The 21,626-nt window shown below is 38.2% G+C and overlaps 1 protein-coding gene and 1 non-coding gene across 2 annotated transcripts in view; one reads left to right on the top strand and one right to left on the bottom strand.

The window, feature by feature from the left end:
• Nucleotides 1-21,626, top strand: part of LOC114001922 (sodium bicarbonate cotransporter 3) — a gene marked incomplete at its 3' end in the record, with an annotated part of 48,947 nt that overhangs the window by 3,727 nt on the left and 23,594 nt on the right. The gene's annotated exons all lie outside the window — the stretch shown is intronic.
• TRNAG-GCC lies at nucleotides 15,958-16,028 on the bottom strand. The gene has a single exon. It is a non-coding gene; the product is annotated as a tRNA-Gly (tRNA).

The following is a 21,626-nucleotide window of genomic DNA, read 5'->3' as shown; positions in this document are numbered from 1 at the left end:
TGCTTTTTCTGAAGTGGCTATGTGGTTGTCTGCTGTTTTTTATTTTTTAACAGCTGTGCATGCACATTATCAGCTGGGTTACAGGTACTTTCATCTGCTGCCTTCTTATTTGACATGGGGCTTTTGTTATGTTAAGTCAAATGACAGGTCTGAAGAGTATTATGCTGGTGAATATAGATTTTTTTCACATTAACATAGTAAGCTTGAACTGGTGTTTTCCCTTTATGGTTGGACAAGGGCAACTGAGGGTATGTTTGTACTGCATAATTGAGGACTGTGCAGGAAACTCTCCTCCCCCACAAGTTTGTGGCATCTGGCTGAACACATGCTCTGCACAAGTTAAAGCAATACAGTTAAGAGTTGTGTGACAGTGTCCTAACTAAATAGCCCTGATCAGAGAGAATTGTACTAGCTTTGCAGCCTTGCAGTCTTGAATCTATGACTGGAGAGACAAGCTGCTTTTCTGTGTTGTGCTGTTTGGGTATGGTGCATGCCTCGTACAGCTTGCACCGTGTAGTGGGCCTCTGGATTAGAGTATTGTAAGCTGCTCTTAAGTGCATATCTGGCAGTCTTTTTGAGTTCTTGAAAAGTTACCATGGCTGTCAAAAACTTGATGTCTTACTTGAGAACTTTCATTAAGCTTCATTGTAGTAGTTCTGTTTACTCTCCAGAATAAGCTATAAGGTGTACCAAGTTGAGTATTTGTTGCTTTATATCCATGTGATTGATCTGCTTCTGCAGGTGATTTGACATGTCACCATAATTGTTGTTGGCCTTTGAATATTGATGTCCTTACACAAGGATATCTGTTCCACAGGACCTTTAGTGGCCCTGAAGTAGTAGTCATACTTAGTAAATAGAACTGCTCTATAACTAGTGATTGATAAAAAGAGTATAACTTTGAATATACTTGAGTTTAGTTAGAGAGGGTCTCCAAAGAATACTGTCATGCTTTTGGTATAGCACATTCTGGAATGATAAAGTTTAAGGGCAAATCAAATTTTTTGCTAAAATGAAGGTAGCTATCCAGCTAATATTTTGAAATAGTGATATGAATAGTGAGGCTCAAATGAGGTTTTTTTATATAAGCGGATGAAGTTGAGCACCACGTACTACTTAATCCAGTAGACCAGTGTCTGAATGCAAAAATGAGACTTTAGATTCTTTTACAGATGATCTTACAATGTTCTTAAATATGTATTTCTAAATTTACATTTGCACAATGACCAGTAAGTGAAAATACTACAACATTATTTTTAATAAAGTGCAACAGTTGTGTTTAAAATGTCGGGTTTTACATTTTAGGAGCTCCTTTTTGTATTATTGAGACTAAACATTAATTATGCAAGCATCCCAAATCTACCTTGCCAGCATATCTCAACAGTTATTAGAAGGGATTATCTGTCTAAGAGTCTTATGTTAGTTTGTGTTTGTTACCCTCAGAGTTCCTTGTTTCACTGGGAATTAAATTTGCTGCAGTAGTGTCATAACAAAGAAAATGCGTATTTTAACCAGTAGATGGAGCCACTTTAGTTACATATCAGTGTGCCTATTTATCTAAGTTTAGAAAACTTAGTTTCTTCAAGTCTTTTCCGTCACTTTGTCTTTAGAGTATGGCTTATGGTGGTTTTAATAATTTCTTTACCTACAGAAAAGACTAAATCTTTTATTCTTCCAATAACAGTGCTAGGATTGTATAGCAGGAAGGCTATTCCATTTTTATAAATGTGATGCAAAAAAAAGTGAATGCTTACTCTTAATGAGAATTACAGTTATCTCTGTAAATTGTCCAGTGTCACATGAGTAGAGCTCTATAGCCTTTGTACATCTTGTGTTGCCTGAAGTAACGTTTTGGAATATTGATCCGTAGTGATGTATATCTGACAGTCTGGAGGCTCTTGCGACTTCTGCCCAGGAAAGGCTGTTAGCTCAAACTGAGGTTTTGTTTTCCCTACTTCAGTGCCTTAAACTAAATTGACTCAGAGCTGTGTAATGAAATGGTTGTCCTATTTGGGTATACTGGCACCAGTTGTTTTATTTCAGCAATGTTGGAGTACTTCATAACCTTGAAATACCCCTTGCTTATTAATTCTAGCAAGTCCTGTTTTAGCAGAAGTATTCACAGTGCTGTACTCATTGTATCATCCTGTATCTTCCTTTAGAATCCACTTTTATAAAAGGTATATTTATGTTTTTCTTAGAGTTTGACTCTTTGCCCCTGCATTTGTCCTTAGTAGTGTATTAGACCTTCCCTTTCTCCTACTCTTTTGTCTTCTGCTCTGAAGGTTATGTTTGATTAACACAATGTCAGCTTAAAGAGTGGGACCTTATTCAAATCTTCATTTGAACTCTCTCAATATATGGTATTTTGTGAGCTAGAGGTGTGACACCTTCTTTCCCAGAATCCTACTGTGAGAGATTTTGAGGTTTCTTGTGACTCAGCGTTTTGGTTTTTTTTGATTATTTTGTTTGTTTTTCTTGTAAGGTGTGGGTGTATTTTTTTTTTAACTTACTCAAACTAATGGGAAGTTTAAACTTTCTACAGCTGATATGGAATGAATACTGATATTTTTCGTAGTTGTGCTGGAAGGCATCTAGACTTACCTTCTTGGAGTATGGTTAAGATAGTATCCTGAAATATCAGAATATTTTTAAACTTAAAAACAGACTTGAAGGTTTTTTTAAACTTAAGTAGATGTTTCCGGATTGGGCACCTGTTGTCACACTGTTGCTCCAGTTTAACAGAATGTCTGGAGTCTGCCTCCAAGCAAACTGGAGCTTCCTGTGAATGAGGCATGTGGGTGGAAGCTGCTGAGAGGAAGTGGGAGTTACAGAGAAGCATCCCCTGTATGTTGGAATTCTGCTGTTTGACCTACTCTGCCCTTTGCTACTGTTCTTTCTACAGTACAGCTGTACTATGATGATCTGTTAGGCTGAGGTCTGCTTTCAGGTGGAGCGAACTGAGGAATCATATGAAAACTTCACTGTTTTTTTCAGTTATTATCTTTTTTACTATGGGGGCATGTGTGTAATAAGAGTGTGTATGTGGAAAGAATGTCTTGAAAAACTATGCTTCCCTAGAGTGTAAAGTGAAGATTTATTTTTTCCCTTGCTCATTGTTGCACTAGACTGATTCCTCTGCATTTTCCATGACTAATGTCTGCTAAATATATGCTGTGTCTTGACTGGGATCTATTTTGAGATGAAGAAAAAGGCAGCTAAGTTATTGTGAGTACCTAGGTTGTGGCAAGGGTAATGATACCAGTGATTCCTTGCTAGAAAATAGTTAAGACTTTGCTTCAACAGAAAATGCTACCTCTAAACACCATGACTGTTTCATTAGCATATTATCATCAGACTAGAAAATCAATAATCAGACTGCCTTGTGTGTATATCTTTGTTACCAAAGAACAGAAAGACATTAAAGCAAACCTGTATTCATAGAGGTGTTGCAATAGAAAGTCATTTGGTGCCCATTTTTTGACTGTGATTGCTTCTCAGTGCAAGAATTGTTTTACCATGTCAAGAGATTCAGGCTGCTGTGTTCTGGATCTCAAAAATCATGCGAAGTGGAAGCATGTGCAATTTCTTTCTTTTAGACAGGGTTATGAGTAAGCTAGTACAGCTACTAAATCATGTTTATTGCTAACTGATCAGAGTTCAAGTTTGCATTTAGAAGCCCTGATTCTTCAGATTTTCTCTTATATTTTTAAGTAAAGGATGTCTGGCAGATGCTGATGTGTATATCATCTTCTACAAAGGTCTTTTTTCTCTTTTTTTCTATATAACTTCACTTTCAGAGGAAAAAATCAAATTGTGTGTTCTCCTCTTTATACTGCCCATCACATCCATTGTTAGTTTCAACCACAGCAGAGCTCTGGATTATCTAACTCCACCCCTGCCGATTAGACAATGTCTGTGTATTCCTCCCACACCTGCTTCCACTTTTCATATTCTCTGGTTTGCATTTGAGCTCAGCCACAGGTTCCCTTTTCTTTCACATTGGTTCATTGTCAGGCCTGCTTGAATTCCTACATGCAGGAATGGTTCCTCTTGTGCTTTGAGGAGGTTGGTCTTGAAGATCAGCCAGCACTCACAGGCTTTCCCTTCACCCTCCACGGTAGTCTTCCAGGACATTCTACCGAGCAGATCCCTGAACAAGCTGAAACCTGTTCTCCTGAGTGTCGTGTTGCAACTGTATCTACTGGGTCTTGCACTGTATGACGTACTATTTGTCTTTCTCACTTCTCTTAAGACTTTAAACTTCACAATTTTCATGGTTGCTGTGGCCAAGGCTGCTCTTGGCTTCCACATTTCTGTCTGTTTCTTCCCTGTTTGTGAGCAACAGGTCCAGCAGAGCATATTTATTAGTTGCCTCACTGATGGCTTGCATCAAGAAATCATTTTCAACAAACTCAAGAAAATTCCTGGAGTGCTTGTGTTTGGCTGTACCCTGCTGGCAGATACTAATGGTTTGTAGGCCCTCGTATGTGCCAGGGTCTGCAATCATGAAGCTTCCTTCAGCTTTCAAATGAAGGCTTTTTCTACTGCCCCTCCTTGATCAGGAGGTCTGTAGGAGGCATCTAGTACAAAGTCAGCCATGTTGCACTATTCTCTGATCCTTTCCTATAAGCTGTCGAGTGCCTTGTCACTCATTCCAAGTAAAGCAGTGTGTGTTGCAAACAGCCCTTTGCATGGATTGAAAACCATGTTCTTTACCTTCCCAGGCTGGCTTTTCTAAAGAGTCTCTGTCCTTCCATTGCAGCACTCCAGCCATGTGAGCTATCCCACCATCACACTAATTCCTGTGAGGTTATAGCTCTGCAATGGTGCATGGACTAAGTCCTCCTGTTACTTCTTGTGCTGTGTACACGTACTTGAGATGGGCCCACAGACAGGCTGCTTTACAAGGGAAGTTAAGAGAACCTTCTGTCTTGTGTTGCCCTTGTCTTCACTTCTCTCAATGTGACAAGTCTTATTCACAAGCTTATTGTGCCTGGTGACAAGAGTACTCTTGCCACGCTTTGTCAGATGAATCCTTGTTCCCGAAAGAAGTTCCTGTGGTCATAGCAGTAAAAGTTCTGCTAATAACTGATTATTGACCCTCTGAATGTATCTACTCTACCCTGAGCCTTTTGCTTCTCACTGGAGAGACTGAGAAACAACACCTCAGCTACCTTGCCCACAGTGCTCAGTAGTCATTCTTGATTTTCTCAGTAGTTGCATTTTGGAAATGTCATTGGTGTCCATATGAATAAGCAGGAAAGTGCAGTAGTTTGAGGATTGGATGAGCCTCAGTCCTCACAAAACAGTGTTCAAAAAGCATCAGACTTCCCAGGACGTCCTGCTTATGTTCCCTGTTGTGCAGTGTGTTCATCCCCTCCTGCAGGTCTTTCACCAGGACACTCAGCACCTCAAAGACAGCACACCACCATCAGATGGGGGAGGACACTGTGATCCACAGCACCACAGAGGGGCAGCAGGTGCTTCCTTCAGGCCAACACCTGCATGGTGACATCCTCCCTGTGCAGTTCTTGAAGTTGAGATCTCTGATGTGCAAGGGACAGTTAATGTGGCAGTTGTTGGAAACTTCACCTTGTAATATGTTGCACAAACTTGAACAGTGTGCTTCAGGGCCCTTTTTAGTTTTGTGAACATCGGTTAGCTGCCTCTTTTGTCTGAGCCCTGGGAGATGGATGCACTGCACAGGGGTTTAGGTCGTGAAAGTATTAAACTTTATCATCTAGTTCTGTTCACAATATGGGTTTAAAATACACATTTATGCGAATGTTTTGTTCTACTTCCAGTTGGTTTCTGATAGGTATATCACGTCAGTATTATTTTAACAACTCAGTATTGTAAACTTACCTGTAATAACTGCTATTTCTTCAAGGCAGCTGTTCTTTAACAGTAATCATTTAAGTTTTTATTTGGCTGGTGCTGTTGCGTTGGCTGATGTTGCATAATTTCTTGGCTTCTCTGCTTGAAGGGACCAAACACAACAGATTTTCCTGTTCATGTTTTGCCAGGTCATGTGCCTGTAATAATATATATCTCTTTCACTTACCTTAACATTTAATAAATACCTCATTGTGTAGATGGGAGGCAGTTCTGCCATATTGGAGATGCTTCAGTTGAAAAGCCTAAATTTTCTTCTCTTTCTCTATGTGATATCTGTAAACATAATTTGTTGTGGGTAGCTTTAGTCTATGTTCTAGGAATTACTTTCTGTATCTGTGTCTCTTTTATAGCGGGATTTTAACTGAATAATGCTACTGGGGCTTAGCAGGGCTAGACAAAACCAGATCATCTTTTCTAGTTGCTCCCCAGAAAAAACACTTAAAAGAAGGTATGCTGTGGGTTCTCTGACTAACTTGTGAAGTCAAAGGACTGATTGTGAGCTCTTCAATTACATTTCTAAACAATAATGTAGAATTATTTAGACTGCTGCCAGATTTATTGCTTCTTTGTTTCTATTTAAAAAAGGCTATTGGAAACGTATTTAAACTTACTGCTTGTTTTAGGCTACTGATTTTTGGATTTTTTTTTTCCTTTGGCTTGTGTAGCACTATTGTGAGGATATACTATTATGTAAGCACATGCATTTCTTTAACATGTCAGACATATTTCCAGACAGACTTTGTGTACAAAAAAGGAAATGAGAAACTTCTTAGTGACTAGCCACAGTTGGTGTTACTGTTAGTGGTAAATTCTTAATTTTGTTTGTCAAATAACTACACCCTACCAGCCATGAATTTTAAAACAGTTTATATAAAAACAAACAGATAGCATCTGATGATTGTTATGACTCATTTAAGGAAGTGATAAAACCCAAGAGTAGTAGAGATCCTTTCCTTTTTCAGCTTGATTTTTTTTTTTAATTAATATTGCTGCGCTTGCGTGCCATTGAGAGAGATCGAAAAAGAAATTAAGAAGGCAGATACTCTTGTAATTAATATTTGGTTGAATTGTAGATAGTGAGATGATAGAACGGAGAGACATGTTTCAACTTATAAATTAAGTTTACAAAACCAGTTATTGTACAGTTTTAATTTTAGATTGTAAATACAATTAATTTGATTAAAGCTATTCTAACTGATTTTGTGGAAATTCTTGTGTTTTAAAAACTGCTGATATATGTCAATCAAAAGGGAGAAAAACCTTTCTTTTTTTTTTTTTACATCACTGTTGCCATCCATCACCTGCCTTAACTACTGTTGTTATACAAAATGCTTGCAATTGCTTTACATTTTTTTAGAAACATAACCAGAGGTTCTTTTCAGTGTATTGTGTAATGTACTTTACTAGATCAAATTTGATCGCTTTTACTGAAATCTGTAACTGTGCATGATTCTGTGTGTTGTAAGGATAAATATTTGTGGGCCTTGTTTTATATGCAGATGCTGTAGATAGAGCTTGAGCTGAGGAAGATCAGTTTACTGAGAAGTTGAGAGTGTTTTTCCTTAAAGTCGATGGAAGGAACATTTATTTTCAAACTAAGTAAAATTATAGACTCCAGCCTCTAGAACAGGACACAACCCCCAAAAATTACCAATCTGATCACTGAGAAGGAGAACAAATTAAATAGGGGTAGGATGCTGGCTTGTTTGGTTTTGGTTTGTTTGTTTTTTTTTTTTTTTTAATGGAACAGCTGTTCACCAAATGATTTTGTTTGACATGATAAAAAACCTTATTTGTCAAACAGAACATTTTGTTTGACATGATTAAAGGTACATAAATTGCGTTTTATAGACACAGTTTCCAGTTTATAACATTTGTATATTGCAACTGTGCTTGGTAGGTAAGCCCGTTGGCTTATAGTTCAGGAAGAAGATGGCCATATTGTACTGAGTGAAGCCAAGTAGTGTTAGTCTGAGGCTTTAATTCGCAAGCACAAATGAGTTGCCTTGCTACGAAGACATAAATGAAGGGCAAAACATAAGTAGGGAACGGAGGAAATTTGTTAAGCTCAGGGTGAAAGAATATACCTACTGTTTGTATTCTGTGCTTTGCATTGACAGAACCTTTTGAAAAACCAGGCAAACAAGAAAGTTCAGTGTCTTTTCTTGCTGGTGATGGGGCTAACGTACTGTAACCCGCTTGCTATATGGGATTTTAGCTAATCCTAATACAGCAAATAATTTGGAATACGCTGCTTTGTTAAATAAGATAATGAATTTCTCTCTGTCACATTCAGTGGTTTGTTGTTTGCATTTACAGTAGCCCAGGCTGGGTGTGTGATGAGTATAAACTTCCGGATCCTGGAGGCAATGTAGAGGATGAACATTTGCATGTTGAAACAGTAGTTCTCAAACCAGGTCTAGTTTCCCAGGCCATATTCCATATGCTGTACAGGTGATGTGCCCTTGCTAGTCCACATATATCAACTCTATAGTTGTGTTTTCTTTATGAGAGGGGTGCAAAGTTTTCACTTTGAAAACTATGTTGGGGGTTAATGCATTCACAAATAATTAACTTCAGCTTTTTGACAAAAGGCATTTTTTGTCTTTGGCTATTCTTAGAAGAAATGCGTAGGGCTTGATGACCGCTGTTTAGATAAGGAATTTTCAAACAGCTAAGGCTGTAGTCTTTGTTGCAGAATACTTTGAGTTGAAATTACCACTGGGGTATATTTTGAGTGAAGTCACAAGTGTCCGCTTCCAGGTGCTGGGGGAGGTCTGTAGCCAGAAGGTGAACTTGGTGGCAGTGAAGGCACCTGGGATCCAGGAAAATGTGTATCTGTTTTCAGAAATAGCTTCTAGAGAATGCTGGCAGTATCTCCAAAGAGAGGTTTAAGTTTGTTTTAGAAGCTGCAGAGGTGGCAGGAGCTGGTGAGAGACACGGACAGTGGCAGTACAGGTGTCAGATGCTGTGAAAGCTGTAGAGAGCCCAAGGGGATTGCAGCTGGGGAGCTGAGTACTTGCAGAAGTGACAGAAAGAGTATGTATGCATGCTTGTTTCTAGAAGTAAAATGAGAGTGTACAACATGCTTGAATTTCTACTGAAGAGTAAAGAATACATAACTCCAAGATGGCATATTGACTTATGTGTTGTGGCCTGCATTACTGCTATTTCTTGTCAAGCTCAGAGGATCAATTGTAAGTAAGGCTGTAAATAGTTTTGTGTATTATGGCCTCTTCATGATATGGAGAACCTGTTTGTTGCTTCAGTTGTCTCATAGTATAAAACAGGCTCTTAGGCGAAGACAGAAAAAAATTCTCTCCCCCCATCTTGAGAGTTGCTAAGAAAACCACCCAAATGCCATGAATGAATACAATATGCTGTACAATTTAATGAGGACTGAACAATGTCTCTTTATTGGTGAACATTGTGTGCATTTATGTTTAAGATGTACTAAATTGAAATGGAAGAAGTTATATTGTTACAGAAAAGAATAGATGTGACCTTAATTTGCAGAACTTGTCTCCTGTAGAACTCTATCTCAAAATACTTTTGTCTTGTACAAGTCTAATACTTCACTAACAGATCCTCAGTAAACATTTAAGTCTAGTAGTATTCCTGAAGTGAAGTATAAGATAGAAAAGAGGAGAAGAATCTGGGAACTGCTTTCAACCTCCTCTTGCTTACATAGGAATCATTAAAATAATGGTCAAGAAAGTGGTTTATTGTGAGGAGTGATATGGGGCGAAGGAAAGTTGGGTGGTGTCCTTCTGTAGGCTCTGTGGTCAAGGTAATTCTCAAGCATTCCATGGAAAATTCATGTGTAACAGCAAGCAACAGAGATGAGTTTTAGGCATCTTGACAAGACTGTAGTTCCACCTTTCCCCTTTTATTTTGGTGTACTATTTGGTATCCAATGCTTTTCTTTGTTAGGAGGAGGTGTGCCTGACTTCTGTCCTTAACCTTATCTCTTTATGATCAGTCTAAAGGTTGGATTCTATAATCTTGGAGGCCTTTTCCAGCTGAAATGGTTTCAAGTTGACAGATGGCCTCAAAGTATCAGGAACTGCAGAACCTATAAAAATAATCCTGTTTCCCCCTTGAGATACATCGTGATCATGCTTTGAGACAGTCCTAAGCAGTTATCTCCTAATTTTGCATCACCAGAAGGGACAAAAGTTCCAAATAAGTTACATGCTTTATATTCTATCTGATGACAAGGTCAGTAATCCCATATCAATCCAAGTCATAGAAAGCCCAAACCCAGAAACTGTTTGTTACTAGTAAAGGAACAAGACTAAATGAGCCCATGGAAAAGAAACAAAGCTCTTGGTGCAGTTGGTCATGGAACTCTTCGTAGATGAGAAAGCTGGTCACTGTTAAGTGTCCTCTACTAATTCTGTAAGCTAACGTGTTTAACTTACGTGTAGCAAGTAGTTTGACGGAAGTCTTATTAATGGGAACAATGATTTATAGCAGAGTTGTTCAGAGGTTAGATGGAAGGAAACAGCCAGAATTACTTGCTTTGAACTAAATAATTGGATGTGGTCCTGTCATGGTGTTCTAAAACCGCACTTGAGAACAATCAAGACATCTTTTCATCACAGAAGGTGCTAGAGAATATGGCTACAGCACAATAGAGAAGTCAAGGATTTAGCCATTTATCTTCCCTTGCAACTGAGGGCTATGTTAGGTTTCTCTTTTTAAATATTTACTGGTGAATGTTTTTTTTGTGTTTCTGTTAGTGTAATAGAGAGGCCTGTAATTCAAGGCCTGCTCATGATGTGTTAGTAAAGTGGTCCCTGATTGTCAAGGCAGCGTCATGCGGGTGAGTTACGTTCATGGCTTCTTAGTATTATCCTGTTGCAAATGGCTCCTTCATTGGCTTCCTAATTTACAATAGTTAGAATTTTCCTCTGCAGTTCTATAAATTTCCAATTAAAGCAACTTAAGCAGAGGGATTTTTTTTGTGTGTGTGTTGTGATTATATTGCTATTTGTTCATAAAATCTGGGTGAAGAGGATAGTGCTTGAAAAATTGTGTTTGAGTTGATGCTTGATTAATAGAAAGTGTTGAGAATGTTCCACTTCAGAAGTGTAAGCACTGATATGTCTCCATTAAAATCATAGAAATCATAGAATCATTTAGGTTGGAAAATACCTTTGAGGTCTTCAAGTCTAACAAACTAATGTTTGTGCATTTATTAATATGCATTGGCAGTTCTTTTGATAACACTAGTAAAAAAGACTTTAATCAAGTTAGTTGGCAACGCCTGGAAAATACACGAATGGCTATTTGAAAGAATATGGAGGTTTTCTGGAAGGCTTAGTTACAGAATGTAATACGGCTTTGAAGTGTCAATAAGTACATAGAGCTATTAAAGTAACAGAATTGCTATTTAAAGAAAAAGAAAATGGGTGAATTTCAGGAAGCCTTTAGTGAACTGTCTCTTACATCAACCTCTTCTTCCATCCTCTTTCTTATAAAGTGTTAGGCAGTGAATGTTCCTAATTAATCACATCTCTTAAAACTACATGCTTATCTTTGTCTCCTAATGCTTCTTAGTTCTTCTAGAGCTTTTAGAAGTGTGGGGCTGTCTTGCATATTCAAATTAAGACCTAGAAGAGAAGTGAAGCCTGCTGACAAAGTGGTTCCAAAAGTCTGGACTGTGGTGTAGTTCCTCTGTTGTGTAGTGTGTTCAGGATGATACTGCTTAGGAGAGAACACATGTTTATGAATATGTGTAAGTTGCTAATAACATTATATATGCCATATATACCAAACATCCCAGTTGCATTATGGAATGAGTCAAAAGTAGAAACAAGCTTCAAATACATAGAATAAACTTTTCTTCAGACTATTTGCTTTGTTTCATTTCCTAAACATTAAGTGTAAATAAGCATTGCAGCCTTTTAAACTGCTTTTTGTTTAACATACTTCTCTTGCTATTTGAGCATGCAGCTGGATAATTTTCTTCAATAGAAAAGACTAGAAGAACTGTAACAAATGAGTGTGATGGATGTTGTCTACTACTGTACAATAGCTTCCTTTCTGAGGTTATCAGAACACCATGGTTTTTTTCCCATTTTTGTAGTCTGTATGACAGCATTTCAGATGTTTAAGTGCTTTGACCTCAGTTGTCTGAAAAAAGTTCTCTTCTCTTGCATATCTAAATCACTTGTCCATGAGTGAAAATTGGGGGTTAATGGCAGGATCAGTGCATGCAAGAGATTTTTGACGTGTACTGCTTTCAGGTTCCCCCTAGTGTCCTGGTATGGATGTTGTAATTTTAAGCTGAGCTATTGTTCAGTTTTCCTTTAATGGGGGAGCTTCCTTTTGGCACAGTTGTTCTGTCCCACTGAGAAAAGGGCATCTTATCCTTTCTTTGAGTTCCTGTCAATGTACAGGGACCTCAGACAACATAAATAGCTTTTAGTAGACAGTTGACCTGGTTATAAATATTTTAAAATAATCATTTATTTGTCCCATTTTGCTTGAATGATTTTGCTTTATATGCTTTTTTTTAAAAAATAATGCTTCTGTTAATGTTGATTTTGATAATCAACGTTGGTTCAAATTGAAAAGACAGATGCTTTTGGAAACCTCAGTTTTTGAGGAAGTCTGTAAGAGGTGGCTATATCAGATATGAAATTATTGTTTCTATTTAAATGAATTAAATCTCAGACAGAAGCTCTGAAGTTGGTGCTAAGATAAGCAAAAGCTATGATGTCGTGCTGCCCCAAATATCAGTGTATTCAAATATTAATAAGAAGGTACCACTTTCTGCCAAAGTTGAATGCCTTATTGTAATTCAGAGACAGTCTCATTTGATTAAGGTTAGAGTGCAGTAGAAGCCAGTTTGATTGTTTGTTTTGTACATGGGAGATCTTTACAACATGCTGTTGGTGACACTTTTCCAACCTAGTTTACAGGCAGTTGATTTTCTTCTGTAGAGTCAGTCCTGTGAATTAATGTAAGAATAAAAGCAAATAATTTGGTGGATAGGTTAATTTCTTTCTATGTGTCCAGACTTAGGTGAAGTAACACTGGAAAAAGGGATGGATATGCTTATAATATGCATATGATCTAGACAAATGAGAAACTTTATCATTAGAAACATGGGTAGTTGCCTAGAGGACAAGTATATTCAAATTTTTCCTATTTAAATATTTCTTAACCTGTTGTTTTTAGCGGTAGGTGAGAAAGTTTCAATATTGCTGCTCTTAGTTGTTGTTTCCTCATATATCTTGTGTTTATTTTTTCAAGCTCTCTTCTGTATCAATTTGAGGTAGAACACAGTCTTTTGGAATCATGGAATGGTGAAGCTTGGTTTAATTGCTAAAAACCTTCAAGTAGAGATGTTCTTCACCCCCAGAAAAACCCAATTGAACATTTAAAGTTGTATTAATGCATACGTAATTAAGATATCTGATTGCAGAAATTTACTTGATATAACACGTCCCCAGGGCTGTAAGCTGTGTTGTTCTTATTTTATGTCACGGTAAAAACAATTATTGTATTCTGTGTAGATGGCTTCTCTATAGATTTGATAGTATCAGAAAGAAATACTTATTCTCAAGACTTAGTTTCTAAATAGTTAGAAACATAATGCCATTTTTTTTCCCTTATCTGATATTTGAACAAAATTCATTTGGTTACCAGGTACGGTTGTCATTGTCTAGATCAACTCTTGCATTTTTTTCAGCATTTAAAATTTCCCTGCTAGCTGTAAAGCCCTGAATTACAAATGTTAAGGTAAAGTTCTTGTAGCTATTGGATGTAGCATATTTGATTCATATTGCTGGAAGATCTTTTGCTTAGGTGTCCATTCTGGATGATGTATTTTATGTATTTGTCTTAATGTTTGGTTTACTGTGTATTTGACTTGGTATTTTATTTTTCTATCTGTTAAAAGTATCAGCTGTGTTTGTAAGGACGTCTTAAAGGTGTTGAATCTCTTTTCAAGTTCAGGCAGAGAATGCAGGCGGGTACTTTGTGTCTAGGGCCATGACTTTTATTTATGGATGCCAGCCTTAGAGTTCCTAGGGCTAGTCAGAATTGCTGTAGTTGCATCTCATGGAGCATGGCTGGTGTAAGTTTACTCTGCAAGTTCAAATTTACCTTAAGAAAATCATGGCAGTAGAATTTTTATGGGTAGACTTTATGCAAGGCTGCATAATTGTCTCTCTTCCAGAAGTCATTGTGAAAACCAAAAGACTAAGTTCTTTGTTGTGCATGCTCCAATTTCACTTAAAATCAATCTTTAACTTGTATTTGTGCTACTAGATGGCAGTGTACAGATTAAGGTGCATGGAAGTGTAGTCTATGGCTTTATTAGGAAGCTAGGTAACTTCTATTGCTTATTTTAAAGTAATTAAAAATGCATTTTCATAGAGCACCCTTTTTAGTAGTTCTTGGCTGGTTAGAACTCCCATGCAAATGATGTTAAAATTCTGTAAAGCAGAGAATTCTAAGTGTTAAACAAATCAAGAGCAACTAATTTGCCTTCTATGTGTTAGATGTGGTCAACTGTTCTTACTAAATAGCCCCTCAAGTCGTAAATTTACAATGAGTCCTACAGCATTTTTTTTTTCTCTTTACAAGAAAAGTATGTGGGCCTTTCTTAAAAATACTGTATTGTAGATTGTCCTCTACATAGTTATTCACAAAATGAAAAAATAATAAAATACTACAAACAATATCAGTAGTTTGTCCTTGAGACAAAGCATGAAGTAGCTAGAGTTAGGTTTTCTTTTTTTGGCTAATTTTTAGATCTCTGTCTCGGTTTCCCTTTGCATTTTGTGAACTGAACTTTCTTGTAAAATTAGTATCATATGCGATGGCATACATGAATCAGCTGTGTCAGAATCAACACCTTACCTTTAAACTGACTTCTCCCAGAACCTCCTAGTCAGACATAGTGAAAACATTACACTTCTTAGTACATCAGAAAATCAGCTACTTGCTTTCTTTGAACGGAAACTAAAGGAGCTCAGCTGCATAGCTTTACATGACGTTCGGCAGGGCAAATAAGGAACAAAGTGGATCCCCTTTTAAATGTCCCTTCAGTGGCCCTTCTAAAGCCAATCCCTTTAGATTGGCTCCTAGAAGTTTCAAGATCTGAGAGATTTTTGTCTGATTATGTCTTCTCTTATAAAGGTTATTTTAGACTTTTCAGACATATAAGATACTCTGTTGTACTTGAGAATTGCAAGAGCAAAGTGGAAGAAATTTTGGCAAGAAAGTACACATCTTAAGATATGGCTTTATGGTAAGGGTGAGCTGGACTAACTAGATCCTGATCTCCGCAGGGGAGGTGTCATTCTCACTTTGTGCTGTCTCCTATCTCATAAGCTGATTAAACTTGTGAAGCTGGAAAAAAAACCAAACAAAAACGTCAAAAAACTCCCAACAAACTGAAACAGAACTTGACAGTGTTAGCTTTCTGAAATGAATATTAACTAAGATACATGTTTACTTATAATCAGAATTACAGAATCATAAAATGGTTTGGGTTGGAAGGCACCATCATCTAGTTCAAGACCCCCCTGGCATGGACAGGAACACGTTCAACTAAGACCAGGTTGCTCTGACCTCCATCCAACCTGGTCTTGAACACCTCAGGAATGGGGCACCCACAGCTTCCCTGGGCAACTTGTTCCAGTGCCTCACCACCCTCACAGTAAAGAATTATTCCAAATATCTAATCTAAACCTACTCTCAGTTTGAAGCCTTTCCCCTCGTCTTGTCACTAGATGCTCTTATAAATAGTCTCTCTCCATCTTTCTTGTAGGCCCCCTTCAGGTACTGGAAGGCTGCAATTAGGTTGTCCTGAAGCCTTCTCTTTTCCAGGCTGAACAATCCCAATTTTCTGAACCTTTCCCCATAGGAGAGTTGCTCCATCCCTCTCATCATCTTGGTGGCCCTCCTCTGGACTCTCTTCAACAGGTCAATGTCGTTCCTGTGCTGGGGACCCAGAACCGGATGCAGCATTGCAGGTGGGGTCTCACAAGAGCAGAGTAGAGGGACAGAATCACATCCCTGAAAGGACCAACTTGCATTGGCCGGGAATTGAACCCGGGCCTCCCGCATGGCAGGCGAGAATTCTACCACTGAACCACCAATGCTAGTGATTTATTATTATTATTATTATTATTATTATTATTATTATTATTATTTCACCTCATTTTACACCTTGTCTTTATTTAAAAAATTTTGAATAAAACAAAAACTTTTATGCCACAAAAGCCAAGGCACTAGCAATTTCTTGGATCTTCCCATCTGTTCTTCTGCTGAAGAACTTTGCTTTCACAATTACAGGTTGCTTGGGTAGCTTCCCCTTGCTCAGGACTTTGTGTGTGCAGCATCAATGGCTGCAACCAGCCCAGCCTTGTTTTTTATGTAATTGAACCTTTTCTGTTCGGTTACAAGTGTCTATACTCTGCAAATTGAAAGTAGCACAGAACTTTTGGTTTCTTTTCAAGTAATAGTGTGTCATGCTACTTTTCTGAAGTAAACAGGGTGATATTTGTCAAAGTTCAAGACTTGGTAATACACTGGTGACTAGCTGACGTTCAACATGTCACAGTGGTAATAGGCTAACTGGTATGCCTGATAAAAGTAGATTTCAGATACCTTGAAGTTACTCAGCATAACTTGGGAGATGTAATTTGTGGTTGTTTTTTTTTTTTTTACATTTTATTAAAATAATCTGCAAATAACAGCACCTGAATATTCTGTATGTTACAGCACTTAGCAAATTAAAAATTTATGATGGAATTCTGCCCTACTTCAGATTGCAGTGGTCATTAGCAGACCTGGAGTTTTACTTCCATTCTTCCTGCCTTCTTTTTAAAAAGAAATGTCGTGGGTCAGCAGATTGCTGATTCCTCCTGCTGTATCAGTTACCTGCTACTAATGTTGGAAACATTGCCTTACGTTCCCATTATAGCTTGCTGAGTTTTGATCTGTAGGTAGTCATTTTTGTTCACTCTAAGAGTAAACATGTCAGTAAGTTATTTAGAGATACTTGATTTGACTGGGATGCAGTTTTATAAATGGAGAACTTGAGACACAGGGAAAGCTGAAGGTGAAAAGTTAAGGCTTGAATTCATGTGAATTGGTGAGATTCATGGTCTTTGCTATGGAGAGAAAAACATGTATGTAAATATTCAGAAATTGCAGCATTCATTGAAAGGATAATTTTTTTATTTATTAGCTGCTGGTAGTTGGTGGTCTTGTCAGGGAACTGTTCGTTGTGGGTGTAGCTTGGTGTGATTGTATTTGAAGAATCTGCCCTAACTGAATAATTGGATGGTTTTACTTTTTAAAAATTTTTTTTTCTCTTTTCCTTTTCTGTTTTCCTCCTCAGTTTGCTGTCAGGAAAAAGCTTTCTTGTGCCTGTACTTCAAATAATGTCAGTACAAACAAGATAAAATTATCTGCCCCTTATTATGCTATTTCATATCTGGACTCATCAGCTGTTTGCTTCTATGCCATGTGTTCTAGGAAATTAGTCTAGAGGATGAATGTTTAGTATTTGGACATTGACCTGTTGAAGCGAGTCTGGAGGTGGGCCACAAAATTGATCAGAGGGATGGAGCAACTCTCCTATGAGGAAAGGCTGAGAGAACTGGATTGTTCAGCCTGGAAAAGAGAAGGCTTCAAGGTGACCTAATTGCGGCCTTCCATTGCCTGAAAGGAGCCTAGAAGAAAGGTGGAGAGAGTCTATTTACAAGGGCATGTAGTGACAGGACGAGGGGAATGGCTTAAAGCTGAAAGAGAGTAGGTTTAGATTAGATATTTGGAATAGTTCTTTACTGTGAGGGTGATGAGGCACTGGAACAAGTTGCCCAGGGAACAGATTACCCCATCCCTGGAGATGTTCAAGGCCAGGTTGGATGGAGGTCTGAGCAACCTGGTCTAGTTGAAGGTGTTCCTGTCCGCACCAGGGGGTTGGAATTAGACGAGCTTCAAGGTCCCCCTCCAACCCAAACCATTCTACGATTCAACATACTTGTACAAGTGATTGTAAAGCATTTAAACATGTGGCAAGTGATGAGGAATATGTTGTAAAGTGAGCAGGTTTGAATTTAGGAAATTATCCTCATCCTTCTGTGTGTGTGTCCATACCACATGCCCCCCCCCCCCCAAAAAAAAAAAGAAAACCAAAGAGTGAAAACCCAACCCCCTCAAACTCCCAAAAATCAAATCACCCATCCCCCCTAGCCTAGCTCACTGCCATATGTGTGCTGACCTCATGCTCATACATTTTGGAGTGAAATTCTGGGGGGGTTCTGTTTGAAGATGGTCACTTCCATCCCTCTCTGCTGAGGGATGTTTTTGAGTCCAGGAATAAGTACTCAAAAGCTTTACACACATCTCTTGTTGTTCTGCTTCATCAGTGTATGCAGATCAGGGCTGTGGGGTGATTAATGAAGTAGTACATAGTACAGTAGAAAGCATAGTAATCTCACTGTTAATGAGGATTCGGATTATAAATTTCAGTGGTATCCTCTCTAGAGAGTAAGTTCTCAGCTGTCCAAACGATGTGTAATTGTATAATTCCAGGAGGGCTTAAGCTAGTGATCTTGCCTCATTCATGCTTGTTCTCAGCATCCCGGTGGCTCCTGTCAGCTCTCCTGCAATGTGCTGCGAAACTCAAGAGTCCACTACTGTGACAATACACCAGAGAATATCTGCATAGAATACATCTTTTTTTTTGTACTCTTTCCTTTTTTTTTTTTTTTTTGGAAAAACCCAGTTCCATGTGTATGTGCTGATACAAACTGAGGCAAGCTTGAAGTGTGCTATGCAGATGTATGCCTTGGCAACTAGCTATTATGGGGAAATTTTTTTCTGAAAAATACTTGAAGGCAGTCGGACTTTTGGATTTTATGGCTAGTTTTAATTCATTAAATGATGAACCACTGTCTGCAGAAGTCTCTGTGTTCCCTTGCTAAAGTAATAACATCTCTTTGGAGGTGTACTTTAGATTTAATTTCTTTGTAATAAGATACTCCTAGGAAGCTGTTCTTTTTAATATGAGTTAGTAGGTTCCCATTTAATAAGAAGCTGAACAAAACCATCCTGTGCTGGTTTAAAGGTAAACCAGCAGGGGAAATGAACCCAACTCAAAAGAGAGATTATAAGTCAGAATAACAATTTAATAAAATAATACAATAAGTACGATTATACAGACAAACAATTGGTTTTAACCCACAAAACCCAAATCTATAACCCAGCACCCTGGGGCATGAACAGAGTGGTGTTCGTTGGGCCCCCTGAGTCCAAAGTAAAAGGAGAGGGGAAAACCTGTTGGTGAGAGTGCTGTTGCAGTCTGGTCAAGGGTGGTAATCTGCAGTCTGGTTGAGAGTGGTGATCTGCAGTCTTCCTCTGGATCCCACGAGTGGTTCCAAAAGTTCCAAGACCCCAAGATTATATATTCTCCAGTTCAGGCAGGAATGCTCAGTACTTCCCTAAGGGTTGGGGGTTCCTCAATAGGCGTGAGGACAAGAACACCCTCCTATCTCACAGGCCTCTTAACACCCAGTTTATAGCCTGAGGAGTCAGGCTCTATGTGCAGATGGTGTAAATGGTTCATTGATAACAGTTTCTGGGAAATGGCATGGAAGGCTATAGAATACACAATTTTGGGTTACACCCATACAATGATGAACTGGTCCCAGCTGTTCTAACTAGGACACATCCATAGTGGTATTTGACATACTAACATTAGACTGTGTCATACAACTTGCCCCTGCATCATCTTAATCCCCTGGCACCTTGCCTCTCTCCTGACTCCCCCATGACCTGGGCCAGACTTGCCTCCTCCAAAATAAAGCCTCATTTGGAAGTACTGTCTTGCTGTCTCATAAGTATTTCTTGGTTTTTATATTCTTTTCTAATGACAGGTGCTTTGAGTTTGTTAAATTCTGCCCTTTCAGATGCATGAAGAAAGGCAGCAGTAAACCTTTGTTGTTTTTTTGGGGCTGCAGTATTGGAAAAGATGGTCATAGTATCATAGAATATCTCGAGTTGGAGGGGACCCATTGAGGTCATCAAGTCCAACTCCGTACTCTAATTTGTTCATACAAGAAAGGATTGAGTTTGGATTATGGGTGCAATTGGATTATTGAGTTTGTATTATGGGTGCAATTCGTAACACCCCAATCCTCACCCCCCAAAACAGAATTTTAAAATATCAATAGAAACCTCATACTAGGTCTACCATTTTACAGGGCCGGGTGTATGGGTATGTCAGTATGGCCTCTTTGCAAGCAAAGAAGCACTCAGTCTCCTTGCGCTCATATCTGGCTCTGTCCGATAGCAACTGGGCTGGAGCTCATGTGGTAAATTCTGCTGAGAGCTCAGTCCTGCTTACTGCAGCTGCTTTAAATGTCCTGCCATTTCAGGATGGCATATCAGCTCTGCCTGCTAGACACTCTGCAGACCCTGCAGTAAGGCAGTTCACTGCCACTTCATGATGGACTGGGTTCATAGTTCTATATCGCTTGTGAAAAGATGAAAAGATCTAGGAGCTCAAAAGAATATTTTTTTTTTTTATAAGAGATACTTACTCTTTTGGACCTGTCTTTCAAAAATGTGATTTTATAGACTGAGATAAGATCAAATAAGTGTAGCTTGAAGGGGTATAAAAGTGAAAATTAAGAAGGATATATTGATAAAGAAAGTGTATGTTTCCTGATAGCTATTTATGTTTCTTTTTATTTAAAAAAAAAAGTCCTCATAGACTTCACAGAGATTCTATTGCAGTATAAAGCATATGGTTAAAATATTGCTGCAGTACAGATAGTTCTGCTGAGTTCTCAGAGTGTTGTCACTGAACATGTTCAAGGATGTGATAATTTTGAATATATTTGCCTACAGTTTGTTTTAGAATACTTCTGTAGTTAAACATGTTAAGACAGTTGCAGTTTGAAGTTGCTGTGTTGTTCTCCATTTAATGCAAAGCTTTTTCCTGATATTTATTCTTAGGGAAGAGCAGATGTTTATCCACAAAGTGTTTTGGTATAGGACTTAAAAGACAAAACCTTCCATCTGTTTGAAAAAAACACGTTTATATTTTGGAGTGTTGGATTTTTCAGCTTGGCTCTTCGTGAACATGTTCTTTGCTTTCTGCTTTTTAAAAAACGAATACAGCTTCTGAGTGTTTTTTTCTTGTTTGTTTGTTCCAAAATTGAGTGACTGTTAACTAGGAATTGGTTGACTACAACCTGTAAAGAGATTTCAGTAAGCTGCTTCAGAGAGGTGGGATTTTTTTGTGAGTTTCCAAACCAAGCAAGTATTCTTTCCCAAACTTATAAAAAGAATAATAATAATAAAAAAAATCAAACCTGTGATTCCCACCCCACTTATTCTATCCCAAAGGAATAGGCAGCCTCTTTCCCCGTCATACACTCACCCTCAACCTAAACAAACCATCTTTTTGAACTTGTAGCAACTGAATTACTTCTAGTATGGATTTATGCTAAGAAACAGTGCATTGAAATATGGGAGAGTCAGAACACCAGGACACAATTCAGCAGAGCTGTTTCAGTATTCATCTGTGCAGGTGAAGAACTGTATGTATCTGTGCTCTGCATCAGGAAAAGAACAGGTTTGTTTTAGGATGCACAGTTTAGAAGAGAGCACTAAGAGTTAGCGTATCTGATATTTTTGTTTGACTTTGTGCTTCCTGTATGAATCATTTAGTTTATGGTCAT

This window comes from Pipra filicauda, unplaced genomic scaffold (assembly GCF_003945595.2).
Source record: "Pipra filicauda isolate LSUMZ 115617 unplaced genomic scaffold, ASM394559v2 scaffold816_size96748_pilon, whole genome shotgun sequence".
NCBI classification, from domain to species: domain Eukaryota; kingdom Metazoa; phylum Chordata; class Aves; order Passeriformes; family Pipridae; genus Pipra; species Pipra filicauda.
The sequence above is the reverse complement of the archived record's forward strand: the minus strand, read 5'-3'. Positions and strand labels throughout refer to the sequence as shown.